The 15,108-nt window shown below is 37.1% G+C and overlaps 1 pseudogene; it reads right to left on the bottom strand.

Moving 5' to 3' along the window:
• Positions 1-11,140: 11,140 nt before the first annotated feature.
• Positions 11,141-12,087, bottom strand: LOC128059965 (olfactory receptor 8J3-like; annotated as a pseudogene).
• Positions 12,088-15,108: the final 3,021 nt, after the last annotated feature.

The following is a 15,108-nucleotide window of genomic DNA, read 5'->3' as shown; positions in this document are numbered from 1 at the left end:
ATAATTGTAGAAAAAAGTCAAATATTACATGCTGCTGCTGCTGTCACTTCGGTCGTGTCCAACTCTGTGTGACCACACAGACGGCAGCCCACCAGGCTCCCCCGTCCCTGGGATTCTTCAGGCAGGAATACTGGAGTGGGTTGCCATTTCCTTCTCCAAATGAGCCAGATATTAAAACGTAGTTATTATTTTTCTGAAATTTAAATTCAACTGAACATCCTATATTTTATCTGGAAATGTTAACTTTACTAATTTTAACAGATTAATTTGCTGGTGATTTTCAGATACTCCTAATTACTTCTGTACTTGCAATATCCAACTACCACTTTTCATTTTCACAAACCAAATGAATGTATGAGCTCTAGTCAATTCATAGGGTTTAATGTCCTAAAAAGCCATGATTTTCCAGGGAAACCAGTAAACAAAAGAGATAATGAAATTTTTGTGATGTAAAGAATAAGCTGTCAGTGACTGAAAGAGTATCCATAGTTAAGAATTAAGTGAAATTACCAAAAACTGTGGTGTTAATCAATATCTACAATTCCTATTTACTCACCTTTAATGAAGAATTCAATTTTCTGCTTTCAAATTACTCTGGCTTGTCTTTGGGTAGGGGCAATTTATATGTTCCCTCTCTCCTTGTGATGTTCCCTGAGGAAGTAGTATGAAATTTATTCAGATGATTCTCCCCAAATTACATGAGAGGTTTTTTTTTTTTTTTAATTGCCTGTGATGTCTTCAAATTACCTAGGATAAGCTGCCTATTCTCTAGTGAAACATTGTAAGGAACAATTTAAGGAAAGGAAGAAGACAGTATAATTTATCTATACAGTTCCAGGGAGACACTTACTTCAAGACAGCTATTACGGTAACAATGGAAAAAATGGATGTGCTTTCTCATAGTAAAACTACAACTGTTCCAGAAGTTATGATAAAATTGCAAGCAAATCATCATCATTGGATAGGATTTTAAAAAAATAATTTATAAATGGAAATAGGGATGAAATAATCTCATTGTGAGTTTAATTCTCATTTACTTACTAATGATATTGGACATTTGTCAATGTATTTGCTGGTCATTCATATATATATACATTGTAAAGAGTCCTAATTTTGTCCATTTTAATCAATTTTTCATTGATTTTTTGGACTTTTTATAAGTGTGTTAGATGAAACTACTTTTGGAAATTTTCTTCTAGAAGTGTTCTTAATTTATTTCATATTGAGGGAAATTTGCTCTGCAGTGTTTTGATATTATCTGCCATAGAGCAAAACAAATCAGCTATAATTATACATATATCACATCCCACTGAGGTTTCCCTCCACCTATTCCACCCCGCTAGGTCAAGACAGAGTGCCAGTCTGGGCCCCTGTGTTACGTAGCAACTCCTCACCAGCTGTCTGCTTTGCACAGGACGATATATACACGTCAGTGGTACTTTCTCCATTCATCCTGTTCTCCCTTTCCTCCACTGTATCCACAAGTCCATCCTCTATATCTGAGCTTCCTTTCCTCTTCTGCAAATAGATTCACCAATATCATTTTTTCTAGACTCACTCTCTCTATATATATATGTGCATGCGTGTCTGCATGTTTGTGTGTGTATGTTAATATGCAATATTTGTTTTTCTCTTTATGACTTACTTCACTCTATATAGCAGGTTGTAATTTCATCCACCTCTCTAGAATGGAATTAAATCCATTCTTTTTGGAGGCTGAGTAATATTCCATTGTATATTTGTATGACATTTTCTTTATCCATTCATCTGTCAATGGACATCTAAGTCCCTTCAATGTCGTAGCTATTGTAAATAGTGCCTCTATGAACATTGGGATACATGTATATTTTCCAATTATGGTTTTCTCAGGGTACATGCCCAGTAGTGGGATCACTGGGTCACATGGTAGTTTTATGCCTAGTGTTTTAAGGAATCTCCATACTGTTCTCCACAGTGGCTGTATCAATTCACATTCCCACCAACAGTACAATAGGATTCCCTTTTCTCCCACATTCTCGCCAGCATTATTGTTTGTAGATTTTTTGATGATGACCATTGTGACCTGTGTGAGGTGATACCTCATTGTGGTGATTTACATTTCTCTAGCAATAAGCAATGCTAAGCATTTTTTTTTTTCATGTATTTATTCTGTATGTCTTCTTTGAAGAATTGTCTACTTAGGTCTTCTGCCCATTTTTTGGGGTTGGTACAAAAACAGAAATATAGACCAATGGAATAAGATAGAAAGTCCAGAGATAAACCTGCACACCTATGGACATCTCATTTTTGACAAAGAAAGCAATGATATACAATGGAGAAAAGATAGTTTCTTCAGTATGTGGTGCTGGGAAAATTGGACAACTAATTGGACAATTATGTGTTAAAGAATGAAATTAGAACAGTTCCTACCACCATACACAAAGATAAACTCAAAGTGAATTAAAAAACAAAACAAAACTAAATGTAAGACCAGAAGCTATAAAATTCTTTTCTTTTCCTTTTTTTAAAAATTATATTTTATTGTACTTTACAATACTGTATTGGTTTTGCCATACATTGACATGAATCTGCCAAGGGTGTACATGAGTTCCCAATCCTGAACCCCCCTCCCACCACCCTCCCCATATCATCTCTCTGGGTCATCCCAGTGCACCAGCCCCAAGCATCCTGTATCCTGACAGAACACTCTTTGACATAAGTTACAGCAAGGTCCTCTTTGACCCACCTACTAGAGTAATGGAAATAAAAACAAAAATAGACAAATGGAACCTAATTAAACTTCAAAGTTTTTGCACAGCAAAGAAAACAATAAACAAGATTAAAAGACAATCCTCAGAATGGGACAAAATGGTTGCAAATGAAACAACTGACAAAGTATTAATCTCCAAAATATATAAGCAGCTGATATAGCTCAATGTTAGGAAAACAAACAACCTAATCAAGAAAATGAGCAGAAGACCTAAACAGAGATTTGTCCAAAGAAGACATCCAGATGGCCAATAAACACACAGAGGTTTTATTATTTTGATGTGTCTGTTTAGTTCTTTGGCTCAAGATCCTGCAGTGATTCAAAGCAGAATTATGCACCAGTAGGGACGGAGAAGGGATGGCACCCACCCTTGCCTGGAAAATCCCATGGATGGAGGAGCCTGGTAGGCTGCAGTCCACGGTGTCTCGAAGAATCGGACAGGACTGAGTGACTTCACTTTCACTTTTCACTTTCACGCATTGGAGAAGGAAATGGCAACCCACTCCAGTGTTCTTGTCTGGAGAATCCCAGGGATGGCGGAGGTTGGTGGGCTGCCGTCTATGGGGTTGCACAGAGTCAGACACAACTGGAGCGACTTTGCAGCAGCAGCAGCAGCAGCAGGGATGGAGAAGGCAACAGCAACCCACTCCAGTGTTCTTGCCTGGAGAATCCAAGGGACAGCGGAGCCTGGTAGGCTGCCGTCTATAGGGTCATGAAGAGTCGGACACGACTGAGCAGCTTCACTTTCACTTTCCACTTTCATGCATTGGAGAAGGAAACGGCAGCCCACTCCAGTGTTCCTTCCTGGAGAATCCAAGGGACGGCGGAGTCTGGTGGGCTGCCATCTATGGGGTCGCATAGAATCGGACATGACTGAAACGACTTAGCAGTAGCAGCAGCAACAGCAGGGAGGGCAGAAAATCTCCCCTCTGACAGCTTCTCATGTACAGAACAGATTGGGATGCAGGAGATGGAGTGGGTAGGAGAGACCATAAAGCTGATACAGTCCCATCTCAAGGTACACAGACTAACACTCTGAAGACTGAGAAGGGAGAAGGAAAACTTGAAACCACTCTGTTATCACTTCAAGGACTGTGCTGTGTTAGAGAAGTTTGGAGTCTAATTGGAAATTGTGATAGGATGCTGTGACAGTATCTAAATATTGCTACATTCTTCTTAAGAGGGCTGAGTTTATTTGTTCTTTTAGTTACTTATTTTTGCAGGAAATTAACAAAGTTTGTGTCAAACTGCAAACTCTGCCTCTGGATGGTTATATAAATGTTCCTGCACATTTTTAGCTTTGTCTGGGGTCTTCAACCTTTCCCCCACCTGCACGGCTCAGGTTTGAGTTGGACAGAGCGCTAGACATTCAGTGAGTTTTCTCACTAAGTTTGACAGAATTTTGGTGTGCTTCAATCCTGTGTGAAGTGGCAGTCTGCACCATCCAGACCTCCAGCCGTTTCTCACTCCCTCGTAGCTGCTCTTGACCTGGCCTTATGGAATCTCACCTTAATAGGTTTGTTCCGAAGTCACTGGCCTCTCAAGCAGCATTCAGGCTGATGGGTAGTCACTGTGTCTGCTTAGGTGTCTCCACTGTAGTTCCAACGCACATATCCCAGCACCTCGGCCCTGCTGCTCTGACAGTGTCTCCATCTTTACCTGAATACTGTGTTCTCCACGTGCCCACCATCACCCCACGTGAAGGACAGCTAACTGTACCCCTTGCTGACATCACAGTCCTGTGCTGCCAATCGTCAGATATCTGAAAACCCTCATTACATATGTGTCCTCTCTGTTCGCCAAATTCCCAGGAATTTTGCACACAGTGGATTGTGCCTGTTCTTCTGCCCCATCTTGTCTCTCTCCTCTTCCCTTTCCCCACTAGTCTGCTCTTTGCTCCTGAGAAACTATTTCTGTTTTGTTCTAGTCATTAGCGTGTTTTATTTATTTATTTAATTTCACATATGTAGTGTTCAACTACACCTAAAACTAATATTGTAAATCAACACTTTGTGGAAAATAAAGTATATCCAAATGTCCCTTATTTTACTGATTTCATTTCCTCTCAATTGCTTTTCAGTTCTTTCAAAACATAAACTTCTGATATTTGGACATAAAACCCATTTTATATTGCATTAAAAATAAAGTGTGGATTGTATTTGAAAGCTTATATGTTAATGTGAGTCTTTACAATCTTATCTCTGAATATTTTTGTAACCTCAACTCCTTTCAACTTTTCTTAAAATATGGTTTTAGTAATCTTTATTTGGTGATCTGACTTAATAAGTCTATGATACTGTCTGGTCACCCTTATCCATTCAGAGTTGGAGAACAGATTTTAGTGTAAGCTCATCAATCAAAAACTATCAGAAAACACAACAGAATACTTTTGGAAAACAAATTGTTTTTGTAATGGTATAAAGAACTCTGAAAAAGATTGTTCATTGAATGTCCATTGTCTCACAATAAAGTCCACCTATTAAACACAATAAAGAGGACTATACTCAGTAAGGAGAAAGGAAAATCTTAATGGTATCCACTAAGCTCATGAATAAAATGAGAGCATATTAAAAAATTGACTATGAACAAAGGGGGAAGAGGTAGGGAATCTACCTGAGAAAGAATTCCAAATATTGATAGTGAAAATGATCCAAAATCTTGAAATCAAAATGGAATCACAGATTAATAGCCTGGAGACAAGGATTGAGAAGATGCAAGAAAGGTTTAACAAGGACCTAGAAGAAATAAAAAAGAGTCAATATATAATGAATAATGCAATAAATGAGATCAGAAACACTCTGGAGGCAACAAATAGTAGAATAATGGAGGCAGAAGATAGGATTAGTGAAATAGAAGATAGAATGGTAGAAATAAATGAATCAGAGAGGAAACAAGAAAAACGAATTAAAAGAAGTGAGGACATTCTCAGAGACCTCCAGGACGATATGAAATGTGCCAACATTCAAATTATAGGAGTCCCAGAAGAAGAAGACAAAAAGACCATGAGAAAATTCTTGAGGAGATAATAGTTGAAAACTTCCCTAAAATGGGGAAGGAAATAATCACCCAAGTCCAAGAAACACGGAGTTCCAAATAGGATAAACCCAAGGCGAAACACCCCAAGACACATATTAATCAAATTAACAAAGATCAAACACAAAGAACAAATATTAAAAGCAGCAAGGGAAAAACAACAAATAACACACAAGGGGATGCCCATAAGGATAACAGCTGATCTTTCAATAGAAACTCTTCAGGCCAGGAGGGAATGGCAAGACATACTTAAAGTGATGAAAGACAATAACCTACAGCCCAGATTACTGTACCCAGCAAGGATCTCATTCAAATATGAAGGAGAAATCAAAAGCTTTACAGACAAGCAAAAGCTGAGAGAATTCAGCACCACCAAACCAGCTCTCCAACAAATTCTAAAGCATATTCTCTAGACAGGAAGCACAAAAAGGGTGTATAAACCCGAGCCCAAAACAATAAAGTAAATGGTAACGGGATCACACTTATCAATAATTACCTTAAACGTAAATGGGTTGAATGCCCCAACCAAAAGGCAAAGACTGGCTGAATGGATACAAAAACAAGACCCCTCTATATGCTGCTTACAAGAGACCCACCTCAAAACAAGGGACACATACAGATTGAAAGTGAAGGGCTGGAAAAAGATATTCCATGCAAATAGAGACCAAAAGAAAGCAGGAATGGCAATACTCATATCGGATAAAATAGACTTTAAAACAAAGGCTGTGAAAAGAGACAAAGAAGGCCACTACATAATGATCAAAGGATCAATCCAAGAAGAAGATATAACAATTATAAATATATATGCACCAAATATAGGAGCGCCGCAATATGTAAGACAAATGCTAACAACTTTGAAAGGGGAAATCAACAATAACACAATAATAGTGGGAGACTTTAATACCCCACTCACACCTATGGACAGATCAACTAAACAGAAAATTAACAAAGAAACGCAAACTTTAAATGATACATTAGATCAGTTAGACCTAATGGATATCTATAGGACATTTCACCCCAAAACAATGAATTTCATCTTTTTTTCGGTGCTCATGGAAGCTTCTCCAGGATAGATCACATCCTGGGCCATATATCCAAACTTGATAAATTCAAAAAAATCGAAATCATTCCAAACATCTTTTCTGACCATAATGCATTAAGATTAGATCTCAATTACAGGAGAAAAACTATTAAAAATTCCAACATATGGAGGCTGAACAACACACTTCTGAATAACCAACAAGTCACAGAAGAAATCAAAAAAGAAATCAAAATATGCACAGAAACTAATGAAAATGAAAACACAACAACCCAAAACCTGTGGGACACTATAAAAGCAGTGCTAAGAAGAAAGTTCATAGCAATGCAGGCATACCTCAAGAAACAAGAAAAAAGTCAAATAAATAACCTAACTCTGCAACTAAAGCAACTAGAAAAGGAAGAATTGGAGAACCCCAGAGTTAGTAGAAGGAAAGAAATCTTAAAAATTAGGGCAGAAATAAATGCAAAAGAAACAAAAGAGACCATAGCAAAAATCAGCAAAGCCAAAAGCTGGTTCTTTGAGAGGATAAATAAAATTGACAAACCATTAGCCAGACTCATCAAGAAGCAAAGAGAGAAAAATCAAATCAATAAAATTAGAAATGAAAATGGAGAGATCACAACAGACAACACAGAAATACAAAGGATCATAAGAGACTACTATCAGCAGTTATATGCCAATAAAATGGACAACATGGAAGAAATGGACAAATTCTTAGAAAAGTACAATTTTCCAAAACTGAACCAGGAAGAAATAGAAAATCTTAACAGATCCATCACAAGCATGGAAATTGAAACTGTAATCAGAAATCTTCCAGCAAACAAAAGCCCAGGTCCAGACGGCTTCACAGCTGAATTCTACCAAAAATTTTGAGAAGAGCTAACACCTATCCTACTGAAACTCTTCCAGAAAATTGCAGAGGAAGGTAAACTTCCAAACTCATTCTATGAGGCCACCATCACCCTAATACCAAAACCTGACAAAGATGCCACAAAAAAAGAAAACTACAGGCCAATATCACTGATGAACATAGACACAAAAATCCTCAACAAAATTCTAGCAATCAGAATCCAACAACACATTAAAAAGATCATACACCATGACCAAGTGGGCTTTATCCCAGGGATGCAAGGATTCTTCAATATCCGCAAATCAATCAATGTAATTCACCACATTAACAAATTAAAAAATAAAAGCCATATGATTATCTCAATAGATGCAGAGAAGGCCTTTGACAAAATTCAACATCCATTTATGATAAAAAACTCTCCAGAAAGCAGGAATAGAAGGAACATACCTCAACATAATAAAAGCTATATATGACAAACCCACAGCAAACATTATCCTCAAGGGTGAAAAATTGAAAGCATTTCCCCTAAAGTCAGGAACAAGACAAGGGTGCCCACTTTCACCGCTACGATTCAACATAGTTCTGGAAGTTTTGGCCACAGCAGTCACAGCAGAAAAAGAAATAAAAGGAATCCAAATTGGAAAAGAAGAAGTAAAACTCTCACTGTTTGCAGATGACATGATCCTCTACATAGAAAACCCTAAAGACTCCACCAGAAAATTACTAGAGCTAATCAATGAATATAGTAAAGTTGCAGGGTATAAAATCAACACACAGAAATCCCTTGCATTCCTATACACTAATAATGAGAAAGTAGAAAAAGAAATTAAGGAAACAATTCCATTCACCATTGCAACGAAAAGAATAAAATACTTAGGAATATATCTACCTAAAGAAACTAAAGACCTATATATCGAAAACTATAAAACACTGATGAAAGAAATCAAAGAGGACACTAATAGATGGAGAAATATACCATGTCCATGGAGTGGAAGAATCAATATAGTGAAAATGAGTACACTACCCAAAGCAATCTACAGATTCAATGCAATCCCTATCAAGCTACCAGTGGTATTTTTCACAGAGCTATCTAGAACAAATAATTTCAAGATTTGTATGGAAATACAAAAAACCTCGAATTGCTAAAGCAATCTTGAGAAAGAAGAATGGAACTGGAGGAATCAACTGGCCTGACTTCAGGCTCTACTACAAAGCCACAGTCATCAAGACAGTATGGTACTGGCACAAAGACAGACATATAGATCAATGGAACAAAATAGAAAGCCCAGAGGTAAATCCACACACCTATGGACACCTTATCTTTGACAAAGGAGGCAAGAATATACAATGGAGTAAAGACAATCTCTTTAACAAGTGGTGCCGGGAAAACTGGTCAACCACTTGTAAAAGAATGAAACTAGATCACTTTCTAACACCGCACACAAAAATAAACTCAAAATGGATTAAAGATCCAAATGTAAGACCAGAAACTATAAAACTCCTAGAGGAGAACGTAGGCAAATCACTCTCCGACATAAATCACAGCAGGATCCTCTATGATCCACCTCCCAGAATTCTGGAAATAAAAGCAAAAATAAACAAATTGGATCTAATTACAATTTAAAGCTTCTGCCCAACAAAGGAAACTATAAGCAAGGTGAAAAGACAGCCTTCTGAATGGGAGAAAATAATAGCAAATGAATCAACTGACAAACAACTAATCTCAAAAATATACAAGCAACTTATGCAGCTCAATTCCAGAAAAATAAATGACCCAATCAAAAAATGGGCCAAAGAACTAAATAGACATTTCTCCAAAGAAGACGTACGGATGGCTAACAAACACATGAAAAATGCTCAACATCACTCATTATTAGAGAAATGCAAATCAAAACCACAATGAGGTACCACTTCACACCAGTCAGAATGGCTGCGATCCAAAAGTCTACAAGCAATAAATGCTGGAGAGGGTGTGGAGAAAAGGGAACCCTCCTACACTGTTGGTGGGAATGCAAACTAGTACAGCCACTATGGAGAACAGTGTGGAGATTCCTTAAAAAATTGCAAATAGAACTACCTTATGACCCAGCAATCCCACTGCTGGGCATACACACCAAGGAAACCAGAATTGAAAGAGACACATGTACCCCAATGTTCATCGCAGCACTGTTTATAATAGCCAGGACATGGAAACAACCTAGATGCCCATCAGCAGATGAATGGATAAGAAAGCTGTGGTACATATACACAATGGAGTATTACTCAGCTGTGAAAAAGAATTCATTTGAATCAGTTCTGATGAGATGGATGAAACTGGAGCCGATTATACAGAGTGAAGTAAGCCAGAAAGAAAAACACCAATACAATATACTAACACATATATATGGAATTTAGAAATATGGCAATGACGACCCTGTATGCAGGACAGCAAAGGAGACACAGATGTGTATAACGGACTTTTGGACTCAGAGGGAGAGGGAGAGGGTGGGATGATTTGGGAGAATGGCATTGTAACAGGTATACTATCATGTAAGAATCGAATCGCCAGTCTCTGTCCAATGCAGGATACAGCATGCTTGGGGCTGGTGCATGGTGATGGCCCAGAGAGATGTTATGGGAAGGGAGGTGGGAGGGGGGTTCAAGTTTGGGAACGCATGTACACCCGTGGCAGATTCATGTCAATGTATGGCAAAACCAATACAGTATTGTAAAGTAAAATAAAGTAAAAATAAAAATTAAAAATAAAATAAAAGGATTAAAAAATAAAAATAAATAAAAAATAAATAATAAATAAATTTAAAATTAAAAAAGAAAAAAAGAAAAAAGTAAAAATAAAAAACTGACTATGTTTTTACATTGATGTATAAATTATATACATTTATAACAAATTCAAAATATATGAAGTATATTAATAGAATAAAATAGTCATATTTTGGTTGATATTCAGAATATAAATTCACTCCTACTATATGTTTTATCAAACAAACAATATTAAGAAAGAATAGGGAGTTTTAAAGATAACTGGCATAATTTTGCTAAAAAGAGTCAAAAAGATTTTAGCCATCTCTAATTACAATTCTTCAAGATGTAGTTATCTACTATATCCATACATATCCAGGATAAAAAGAAAAAGAAACAAAATAATAAGAAAGAGCAGCTTGTTTGTTTCATTTATAGATATTGCTCTGTTCTAGTTTACTTATCTCTTAATGTATCCATCCTGACTCCTGGAAACATTTCTGTCAATCTAGATAACTGAACACTTAGTAAAGTTAGTGAATATGCTTCATTTCTGTATTTATCTGAGAGTTCCAGGAGAGTCAGTTTATTTTTTAAATCACCATTTCCTAGAAACAGAATCCTATTTAATTTCCAGGATTACTTGAGAACCTATAAACCAGACATCTAATCTCAGCTGTCTCTAATCAATGGCATCCTATCTTCATTTATCTACAGAGTTTTAAAACTAGAATGATTTTAAAAAACAGCATGGATTTCTAATAAATCTCTTCAATGCAGCTTTCACGTCCTTGTGCCTCAGGCTGTAGATCATGGGGTTCAGCCTGGGTATCACCAGTGTATAGAACACTGAAGCCATTTTATCAGCACCCATAGAATGGTTAGTTTGATGCTGCAAATACATAAAAAGTAGCGTTCCAAAGAAGACTGACACTGCTGTCATATGTGAGGCACATGTGGAGAAGGCTCTTTTCTGTCCTTTTGATGAACGTATCTTTAGAATGGACAGAAAAATGTTGAAATAAGATGCTACAACAGTAATTAAGGAAAACATCAAATTTGTAGATGCAGATATATGTATTACTGCTTCTGGAACTGAAGTATCAGAGCAAGACAATGCTATCAGAGAGACAGTATCACAGTAAAAGTGACTGATTACATTGGAAGAGCAATAAGTCATAGAGAATACAGACAATGAAGTCACGATTGATGTGCAAAAGCTATAGAGGTATGTGAGGGAAACTAGCAGAAAGCAGGTCCGCCGAGACACCACCGCCATGTAGAGCAGGGGGTGACAAGTGGCCACATAGTGGTCATAGGCCATCACGGCTAACATGAGCACCTCAGCTACAATGAAAACTGAGAACGCTCCCAGTTGGGTGGCACATTCATAGTAGGAGGTGGTGTGTTTCTTTACTAAGAAATTGATCAGCATTTTAGGGGCTATGACACTTGAATTGCCAAGAATGATGATAGCCAAGTGCCGGAGGAAGAAATACATGGGGGTCTGAAAGTTGAGTCCATGCTGGTGAGGGTGATGATGCTTAGGTTCCCTGTCACGGTCAGTCCATAGATGACCAGGAAGACAAAGAAGAGAGGGATCTGGAGGTCTGGACGTTCTGAGACTCCTGTGAGAATAAACTCAGTGACCTGAGTGAAATTTCCATTAGCCATGTAACAGTTTGGAAAGTCATCTGTTTGAAGAAAAAAATAAGTAGTCACAAACTTTATGAATTATTTTCCAGGACTGTTATTAGATGTCAAAAGCAATCCATTGAGGAGATTTCCTATTGGTCTCAGTTATTAAACTCAAAGTTCTAGGTCTACTAAACCGACTTTGCAATCATTTACTGAAGAGTTGAAACAGGTATGGCAAACTGAACAGATGATCCAGTGTAATGTATATTTTGAAAATTTATTTTCTCATAATCTTATTTAATTATGAATGTTTTAATAGCTTAAAAAGTAGAGCAGAGATTCCAATCTGATGTCTCTTGCACAGAGTGTGAGGAAGACATGAGGAATTGCAAGTTCCCTAATAAGTCAAGATTTCCCAAGTGGCTTAATGGTAAAAAATCTGCCTGCCAATGCAGGATACGCAAGAGACAGAGTTTCTATCCCTGGGTTGGGAAGATCCCTGGGAATAGGAAATGGAAACCTGTTCCAATAGTCTTGCCTGGAAAATTCCATGGACAGAAGACCCTGGTGGGCGACAGTCCTGATGGGGGTCACAGAGTCGGACATGACTGAGTGACTAAGCATACAAATAATTTGGCATCTATTCTTAATTTCTTAATCTGAGATTTCTTGCTTTCTCTTTAGATAGTTTAGCCAGTGCTCTACCCCTTTTCGTTTATACTGTATTTCTATAGCTTTTATTCGGTGTATATTGAACTTGCAAATTTGACCATCTATTTCTGTTAACCTCTTTGCTCATTTTTCACTTTATTACCAGAAAAAAAATATGGAGACATGTTCTCAGATACATTTTTTTACATCAACTATTCTCTTTTCAATGGCACCCCACTCCGGTGCTCTTGCCTGGAAAATCCCATGGATGGAAGAGCCTGGTGGGCTGCAGTCCATGGGGTCGCTACAAGTCGGATGCAACTGAACAACTTCACTTTCACTTTTCACTTTCATGCATTGGAGAAGGAAGTGGCAACCCACTCCAGTGTTCTTGCCAGGAGAATCCCAGGGACAGGGGAGCCTGGTGGGCTGCCGTCTATGGGGTCGCACAGAGTTGGACATGACTGAAGCGACTTAGCAGCAGTGGCAGCATTCTCTTTTCAGCTTTAAAAAATTTTTGTCTTTGAAAGTGTTTTCCTCTCTTTCATAGCTCTTTTCCTTCTTGCCCACAGGTTGATGTAATTCCTCATGTTATTTCAATATGCTTTTATTTTTAACCATTATTTTTTATTTTTACAATTTTATAATGTTATTTTTTGAATTGTGAAATACTTCTGACCTCAATTTTAGTTCATCATTTTACTGATATTTTATCAAATTTTTTATATTTTTTCATCAATGCAATAATATTAAACATCTTTTTATAGAACTTCTATGGTAATTTCATTACATATATTTGCTAAAGGATCTACATGAGATTATAATATAACTGAATATTCTGCTAGAGATATTTGAAAGGTGATATTTGACCTCACTAAGTTGAGCTTTTTCTCAATAACAATTGATATCTAGTTGGGGGCATCTGACACAAAAGAAGTCTCTTCATAGTCTCTAATCCAAGGACTTGGAGAGAAGTTGTAGAGGGTCCAAGCTACCTGATCAATTAACATAAGATTTACCCTTTAGCAATAATTAACATATATATGAAATATATTAATAATAATTAATAAAGTGAGCAGGAAGAAACTTTTGTAGATGGTGAATCTGCTTATGGCATAAATTGTGGTGATTATTTCACTGATACACACATATCTCCAATCTCATCAAGTTGCATACATTAAACATGTAGAGTTTTTGCATGTCAATCATAATTCAATAAAGTGTTTTTTAAATCTATATATCATAAATATGTGACTTTTAAAAGACCAGAACTGTTGACATTTCTCTTCTAAACAAAATTAAAATAAAAATTCTACAGTAAGAAAAAAAAAAGACATGACAATGAAAAAGAATCAGAGCTATAAGACCAAAATTACTTCTAATATTGTTGAATATTTTATACTAGTTTGTTTCTGACACCAAACATTCTCTTTGGTTCCTTGAGTCATTTTCTTACTTAATTATCAGGTATTTGTTGATTTTCTACTTTTGTCAGAAAATAGTCAAGCTTCAGTTGAATTACTTGTCCCTTACCTCATGGACATTCTATTCCAATAATAGGGAAGAGAGAAAGGGCTGGTAACAAAACATAATCACAGGATAACTGTAGAGTATATTAATTTTAATATTAACACGTAACAAAGTATACATTAGGATAACCTGGGAGAACTATTTCACGCAAGATGTTATGAGAAGACCTTTTTGAGACATGACATTTGAACTAAAACTGAACAGTGAGGCAGAACCAACTTTTGAATGACTCACTGGAAGAACGTTCCAGGATTCCGATTTCCTGAAGATGCTGTTTTGGGGTAGAAAATAACTTTTCTTTTTCCTGTCTGTTTTGATAGCAAAACTTAATGGAGCCAGTGTGACTAAATAATAATGAGGAAATGGGGACAGTAGAATCATATGGCATAGGTCACAGTAAATAGTTGGATTTTATTTTAAGTGAATTCTAAAGCATTGATAAGTTTGAAGGTAGATAGGGAACATGGCCAGTTTTAAACCTTAGAAAGATAACTCTTGCTGTTATGAAGATAATAATTACATAATTGAAAAGAGGTAGAAGGCAATGGCAACCCACTCCAGTGTTCTTGCCTGGAGAACGCCATGGACGGAGGAGCCTGGTGGACTGCAGTCCATGGGGTTGCACAGAATCGGACACGACTGAGAGACTTGACTTTCACTTTTCACTTTCCTGCATTGGAGAAGGAAATGGCAATCCACTCCAGTGTTCTTACCTGGAGAATCCCAGGGACGGGGGAGCCTGGTGGGCCACCGTCTATGGGGTCACACAGAGTCGGACATGACTGAAGCAACTCAGTAGCAGCAGCAGAAATCATGAATAAAAATTTAAAAGTGAGTTAAGCAGTTGCTATAGGATTCCTGGTGTAAGATAATGAG

This window comes from Budorcas taxicolor, chromosome 15 (assembly GCF_023091745.1).
Source record: "Budorcas taxicolor isolate Tak-1 chromosome 15, Takin1.1, whole genome shotgun sequence".
Classification (NCBI taxonomy): Eukaryota; Metazoa; Chordata; class Mammalia; order Artiodactyla; family Bovidae; genus Budorcas; species Budorcas taxicolor.
This window is presented reverse-complemented; position numbering and strand designations above follow the sequence as displayed.